Genomic DNA, 8,471 nt, shown 5'->3' on the forward strand with positions numbered 1-8,471 from the left:
ACATATCTATCTAGTCTAGTCTAACATTCATCACCATCTCTCTCAAATGAATCATGATGTCGGGAGATGTTGTTGCTTCGACGGTTCTCCCCACCCTACCCCTCCCTTTCAGCGAACTTAGTTATATAGCCTCCCAGAGCAAGATGGCGGCCAATTAACTCACCTGATCCACTGGCTCCTAGATCGCTCCAGCTGACTGTTAGCTCTTGCACACTCTCACGACTCTGCCAGCCATTTTTAACCTTCCCTCTAGGTTTTCCTTTTTTACTTCTACCACTCTCTAGACTTTGTAACCTTCCTTTTAGGTTATCTTTTTTATTTTTTCGCATTTTCTTCATCACTTTAGAATATTAATAAAATACTATTAATTTTTTACGTTTTATTTTTACTTTTTCATATTAATTAACAGATTTAATGTAAGAATAAATAAAATAATTTTTTTAAAGACTTTTTTACTAATTTTTTTTTTTACATGCAATTTTTAATTTTGATGAAATCATGCACATTACGTATAATAATTACATACTTTTTTTTTTATAGATTCCTAACCAATGTTTAGTGGAATATTCACACTGGATTGATGTTTTACGTCTTTTTCACTTGGGCTTCCATTGATGACTAGTTTTGGAGGCAGTACTCTTAGTATCACCAGTATTGATTCTGAAAATCATTATTATTTTGTAATTTAAATAATTAAAGTGCAATTTTTTTTTATAGAAGCTATTGTTTTATTATAGATTGTGCTAAAATAATGAAAAAAGGTGTATCCAATGTAAAATTGAAATAAAAAATGAAATTATAATATATAAACTATAATATAATTTATAGTTATGTATGAATTATGTAAAGTATTACTAAGTAATAGTTATGATTACTGTAAGAAAAGTACATATGTAAAAATGTAAAAAAAATTTATATTAAAAGAAAAACCTATTTAAAAAATACTGTTTTTTATTTACCTATCTTAAGGATATTATACTTATGAAACACTACAAAATTAATAAAAAGGGATATAAGATACCTTAAAAACGTTAAAAGAAAGTGAAAACTTTCAAAAAATTATTATACAAAAAAAAAACAATAAGATTAATTTGGCTGAATAATAACAATCATAATTGGTTCAATAACAAACATAATCTTCTAATACTCTCATTTTTTAATTATTTTTATGAAAATGAAATGAAATATTATTAGCTTGACTAAAAATAATCCTTTGTGATTGGAAAACGATAGAGAATGAACATGCACGTTTGATGTTGAATTCTTCAATCAAATTCAAGCCTTCATTCAACAAAAATTAAAACTTATTTTCCCAAATACAAAGGGAAATTTTGAAATTATATGAAAAAAAGTTTTACTTTATGTTCCCTTACTCTAAACGTAGTGATAAATGAAGATTACCTGAAGAACAGATCCATAGATAAAGTGTAGGTAAGTATAGCTTCTTGTTTAGTTTATAGCCAGAAATAGAGTCATCATTTCATATTTACGGTCGTGCTGCTGGATGTATAGAAGCGGCCCTTAATAATGAATCAATTTAGTTGTAAGCTGAGCTTTACTAGCTGCCATGTTACCAAAGAATTGAAAAAGCACATGGATGAAAGCACTGGAATAGAGAGAAATACTACATGAAAACCTCAGCACATAATTAGAATTTCACTTAAACTATTATAATATTAAAAATGTAAGATTTTTCACTTAAACTTTTCACTTAAAACTATCAATGACCTAACTCTAACACTAAGAACAAGGTATATGAAGTATATATCCCAAAACCTACTACCTATATTCTTTCAAAAACTTGAAAAAACCTAGTACATTAAGTACCAATCAATGACCTAACTCTAACACTAAGAACAAGGTATATGAAGTATATATCCCAAAACCTACTACCTATATTCTTCCAAAAACTTGAAAAAACCTAGTACATTAAGTACCTAACCAATCAATGACCTAACTCTAACACTAAGAACAAGGTATATGAAGTATATATCCCAAAACCTACTACCTATATTCTTTCAAAAACTTGAAAAAACCTAGTACATTAAGTACCAATCAATGACCTAACTCTAACACTAAGAACAAGGTATATGAAGTATATATCCCAAAACCTACTACCTATATTCTTCCAAAAACTTGAAAAGACCTAGTACATTAAGTACCTAACCAATCAATGACGTAACTCTAACACTAAGAACAAGGTATATGAAGTATATATCCCAAAACCTACTACCTATATTCTTCCAAAAACTTGAAAAGACCTAGTACATTAAGTACCTAACCAATCAATGACCTAACTCTAACACTAAGAACAAGGTATATGAAGTATATATCCCAAAACCTACTACCTATATTCTTTCAAAAACTTGAAAAAACCTAGTACATTAAGTACCAATCAATGACCTAACTCTAACACTAAGAACAAGGTATATGAAGTATATATCCCAAAACCTACTACCTATATTCTTCCAAAAACTTGAAAAGACCTAGTACATTAAGTACCTAACCAATCAATGACCTAACTCTAACACTAAGAACAAGGTATATGAAGTATATATCCCAAAACCTACTACCTATATTCTTCCAAAAACTTGAAAAAACCTAGTACATTAAGTACCAATCAATGACCTAACTCTAACACTAAGAACAAAGTATATGAAGTATATATCCTACTACCTATATTCTTCCAAAAACTTGAAAAAACCTAGTACATTAAGTACCAATCAATGACCTAACTCTAACACTAAGAACAAGGTATATGAAGTATATATCCCAAAACCTACTACCTATATTCTTCCAAAAACTTGAAAAAACCTAGTACATTAAGTACCTAACCAATCAATGACCTAACTCTAACACTAAGAACAAGGTATATGAAGTATATATCCCAAAACCTACTACCTATATTCTTTCAAAAACTTGAAAAAACCTAGTACATTAAGTACCAATCAATGACCTAACTCTAACACTAAGAACAAGGTATATGAAGTATATATCCCAAAACCTACTACCTATATTCTTCCAAAAACTTGAAAAGACCTAGTACATTAAGTACCTAACCAATCAATGACGTAACTCTAACACTAAGAACAAGGTATATGAAGTATATATCCCAAAACCTACTACCTATATTCTTCCAAAAACTTGAAAAGACCTAGTACATTAAGTACCTAACCAATCAATGACCTAACTCTAACACTAAGAACAAGGTATATGAAGTATATATCCCAAAACCTACTACCTATATTCTTTCAAAAACTTGAAAAAACCTAGTACATTAAGTACCAATCAATGACCTAACTCTAACACTAAGAACAAGGTATATGAAGTATATATCCCAAAACCTACTACCTATATTCTTCCAAAAACTTGAAAAGACCTAGTACATTAAGTACCTAACCAATCAATGACCTAACTCTAACACTAAGAACAAGGTATATGAAGTATATATCCCAAAACCTACTACCTATATTCTTCCAAAAACTTGAAAAAACCTAGTACATTAAGTACCAATCAATGACCTAACTCTAACACTAAGAACAAAGTATATGAAGTATATATCCTACTACCTATATTCTTCCAAAAACTTAAAAAAACCTAGTACATTAAGTACCTAACCAATCAATGACCTAACTCTAACACTAAGAACAAAGTATATGATGTATATATCCCAAAACCTACTACCTATATTCATCCAAAAACTTGAAAAGACCTAGTACATTAAGTACCTAACCAATCAATGACCTAACTCTAACTCTAAGAACAAGGTATATGAAGTATATATCCCAAAACCTACTACCTATATTCTTTCAAAAACTTGAAAAGACCTAGTACATTAAGTACCTAACCAATCAATGACCTAACTCTAACACTAAGAACAAGGTATATGAAGTATATATCCCAAAACCTACTACCTATATTCATCCAAAAACTTGAAAAGACCTAGTACATTAAGTACCTAACCAATCAATGACCTAACTCTAACACTAAGAACAAGGTATATGAAGTATATAACCCAAAATCTACTACCTATATTCTTTCAAAAACTTGAAAAGACCTAGTACATTAAGTACCTAACCAATCAATGACCTAACTCTACCACTAAGAACAAAGTATATGAAGTATATATCCCAAAACCTACTACCTATATTCTTCCAAAAACTTGAATAGACCTAGTACATTAAGTACCTAACCAATCAATGACCTAACTCTAACACTAAGAACAAGGTATATGAATATATAACCCAAAATCTACTACCTATATTCTTTCAAAAACTTGAATAGACCTAGTACATTAAGTACCTAACCAATCAATGACCTAACTCTAACACTAAGAACAAGGTATATGAAGTATATATCCCAAAACCTACTACCTATATACTTCCAAAAACTTGAAAAAACCTAGTACATTAAGTACCTAACCAATCAATGACCTAACTCGAACACTAAGAACAAGGTATATGAAGTATATATCCCAAAACCTACTACCTATATTCTTCCAAAAACTTGAAAAGACCTAGTACATTAAGTACCTAACCAATCAATGACCTAACTCTAACACTAAGAACAAGGTATATGAAGTATATATCCCAAAACCTACTACCTATATACTTCCAAAAACTTGAAAAAACCTAGTACATTAAGTACCTAACCAATCAATGACCTAACTCTAACACTAAGAACAAGGTATATGAATATATAACCCAAAATCTACTACCTATATTCTTTCAAAAACTTGAAAAGACCTAGTACATTAAGTACCTAACCAATCAATGACCTAACTCTAACACTAAGAACAAAGTATATGAAGTATATATCCTACTACCTATATTCTTCCAAAAACTTAAAAAGACCTAGTACATTAAGTACCTAACCAATCAATGACCTAACTCTAACACTAAGAACAAAGTATATGAAGTATATATCCCAAAACCTACTACCTATATTCTTCCAAAAACTTGAATAGACCTAGTACATTAAGTACCTAACCAATCAATGACCTAACTCTAACACTAAGAACAAGGTATATGAATATATAACCCAAAATCTACTACCTATATTCTTTCAAAAACTTGAATAGACCTAGTACATTAAGTACCTAACCAATCAATGACCTAACTCTAACACTAAGAACAAGGTATATGAAGTATATATCCCAAAACCTACTACCTATATACTTCCAAAAACTTGAAAAAACCTAGTACATTAAGTACCTAACCAATCAATGACCTAACTCGAACACTAAGAACAAGGTATATGAAGTATATATCCCAAAACCTACTACCTATATTCTTCCAAAAACTTGAAAAGACCTAGTACATTAAGTACCTAACCAATCAATGACCTAACTCTAACACTAAGAACAAGGTATATGAAGTATATATCCCAAAACCTACTACCTATATACTTCCAAAAACTTGAAAAAACCTAGTACATTAAGTACCTAACCAATCAATGACCTAACTCTAACACTAAGAACAAGGTATATGAATATATAACCCAAAATCTACTACCTATATTCTTTCAAAAACTTGAAAAGACCTAGTACATTAAGTACCTAACCAATCAATGACCTAACTCTAACACTAAGAACAAAGTATATGAAGTATATATCCTACTACCTATATTCTTCCAAAAACTTAAAAAGACCTAGTACATTAAGTACCTAACCAATCAATGACCTAACTCTAACACTAAGAACAAAGTATATGAAGTATATATCCCAAAACCTACTACCTATATTCTTCCAAAAACTTGAATAGACCTAGTACATTAAGTACCTAACCAATCAATGACCTAACTCTAACACTAAGAACAAAGTATATGAAGTATATAACCCAAAACCTACTAACTATATACTTCCCAAAACTTGAAAAGACCTAGTACCTTAAGTACCTAACCAATCAATGACCTAACTCTAACACTATGAACAAAGTATATGAAGTATATATCCTACTATATCCTACTACCTATATTCTTCCAAAAACTTGAATAGACCTAGTACATTAAGTACCTAACCAATCAATGACCTAACTCTAACACTAAGAACAAAGTATATGAAGTATATATCCTACTATATCTATCCTACTATATTCTACTACCTATATTCTTCCAAACACTTGAATAGACCTAGTACATTAAGTACCTAACCAATCAATGACCTAACTCGAACACTAAGAACAAGGTATATGAAGTATATAACCCAAAATCTACTACCTATATTCTTTCAAAAACTTGAAAAGACCTAGTACATTAAGTACCTAACCAATCAATGACCTAACTCTAACACTAAGAACAAGGTATATGAAGTATATATCCCAAAACCTACTACCTATATTCTTCCAAAAACTTAAAAAGACCTAGTACATTAAGTACCTAACCAATCAATGACCTAACTCTAACACTAAGAACAAGGTATATGAATATATAACCCAAAATCTACTACCTATATTCTTCCAAAAACTTGAAAAGACCTAGTACATTAAGTACCTAACCAATCAATGACCTAACTCTAACACTAAGAACAAGGTATATGAAGTATATATCCCAAAACCTACTACCTATATTCTTCCAAAAACTTGAAAAAACCTAGTACATTAAGTACCAATCAATGACCTAACTCTAACACTAAGAACAAAGTATATGAAGTATATATCCTACTACCTATATTCTTCCAAAAACTTGAAAAAACCTAGTACATTAAGTACCAATCAATGACCTAACTCTAACACTAAGAACAAGGTATATGAAGTATATATCCCAAAACCTACTACCTATATTCTTCCAAAAACTTGAAAAAACCTAGTACATTAAGTACCTAACCAATCAATGACCTAACTCTAACACTAAGAACAAGGTATATGAAGTATATATCCCAAAACCTACTACCTATATTCTTTCAAAAACTTGAAAAAACCTAGTACATTAAGTACCAATCAATGACCTAACTCTAACACTAAGAACAAGGTATATGAAGTATATATCCCAAAACCTACTACCTATATTCTTCCAAAAACTTGAAAAGACCTAGTACATTAAGTACCTAACCAATCAATGACGTAACTCTAACACTAAGAACAAGGTATATGAAGTATATATCCCAAAACCTACTACCTATATTCTTCCAAAAACTTGAAAAGACCTAGTACATTAAGTACCTAACCAATCAATGACCTAACTCTAACACTAAGAACAAGGTATATGAAGTATATATCCCAAAACCTACTACCTATATTCTTTCAAAAACTTGAAAAAACCTAGTACATTAAGTACCAATCAATGACCTAACTCTAACACTAAGAACAAGGTATATGAAGTATATATCCCAAAACCTACTACCTATATTCTTCCAAAAACTTGAAAAGACCTAGTACATTAAGTACCTAACCAATCAATGACCTAACTCTAACACTAAGAACAAGGTATATGAAGTATATATCCCAAAACCTACTACCTATATTCTTCCAAAAACTTGAAAAAACCTAGTACATTAAGTACCAATCAATGACCTAACTCTAACACTAAGAACAAAGTATATGAAGTATATATCCTACTACCTATATTCTTCCAAAAACTTAAAAAAACCTAGTACATTAAGTACCTAACCAATCAATGACCTAACTCTAACACTAAGAACAAAGTATATGATGTATATATCCCAAAACCTACTACCTATATTCATCCAAAAACTTGAAAAGACCTAGTACATTAAGTACCTAACCAATCAATGACCTAACTCTAACTCTAAGAACAAGGTATATGAAGTATATATCCCAAAACCTACTACCTATATTCTTTCAAAAACTTGAAAAGACCTAGTACATTAAGTACCTAACCAATCAATGACCTAACTCTAACACTAAGAACAAGGTATATGAAGTATATATCCCAAAACCTACTACCTATATTCATCCAAAAACTTGAAAAGACCTAGTACATTAAGTACCTAACCAATCAATGACCTAACTCTAACACTAAGAACAAGGTATATGAAGTATATAACCCAAAATCTACTACCTATATTCTTTCAAAAACTTGAAAAGACCTAGTACATTAAGTACCTAACCAATCAATGACCTAACTCTACCACTAAGAACAAAGTATATGAAGTATATATCCCAAAACCTACTACCTATATTCTTCCAAAAACTTGAATAGACCTAGTACATTAAGTACCTAACCAATCAATGACCTAACTCTAACACTAAGAACAAGGTATATGAATATATAACCCAAAATCTACTACCTATATTCTTTCAAAAACTTGAATAGACCTAGTACATTAAGTACCTAACCAATCAATGACCTAACTCTAACACTAAGAACAAGGTATATGAAGTATATATCCCAAAACCTACTACCTATATACTTCCAAAAACTTGAAAAAACCTAGTACATTAAGTACCTAACCAATCAATGACCTAACTCGAACACTAAGAACAAGGTATATGAAGTATATATCCCAAAACCTA

This window comes from Rhodnius prolixus, unplaced genomic scaffold (assembly GCF_049639745.1).
Source record: "Rhodnius prolixus isolate KJV_2025 unplaced genomic scaffold, Rpr scaffold_5, whole genome shotgun sequence".
Classification (NCBI taxonomy): domain Eukaryota; kingdom Metazoa; phylum Arthropoda; class Insecta; order Hemiptera; family Reduviidae; genus Rhodnius; species Rhodnius prolixus.